This window comes from Pterocles gutturalis, unplaced genomic scaffold, assembly GCF_000699245.1.
Source record: "Pterocles gutturalis isolate BGI_N339 unplaced genomic scaffold, ASM69924v1 scaffold22317, whole genome shotgun sequence".
Classification (NCBI taxonomy): Eukaryota; Metazoa; Chordata; class Aves; order Pterocliformes; family Pteroclidae; genus Pterocles; species Pterocles gutturalis.
The window spans coordinates 1-250 of record NW_010113363.1 but is presented as its reverse complement, the minus strand read 5'-3'; positions in this window follow the sequence as shown (position 1 = coordinate 250).

Genomic DNA, 250 nt, shown 5'->3' with positions numbered 1-250 from the left:
CGCCACAGCGGGCCAAAAAAAGCCGCAGAGCCGCGGCCTCGCAGGAGCACGGAACATGATTCACCGTGTTTTTGCAAAGACGGCCTTTGAGCGTGACACAGGCCCAACCGTCCCCTTCCACCCAGCTCCATCGGACGGAGGGACGGACGGCTTCCCCGCCCCGGGGGGAGCACCGCCCTCCCCACAACAAACACGGCGCTGGTTACATAAGGGAGACGGTCACAGCGGAGTTACAGCCGCGCACCAGCAC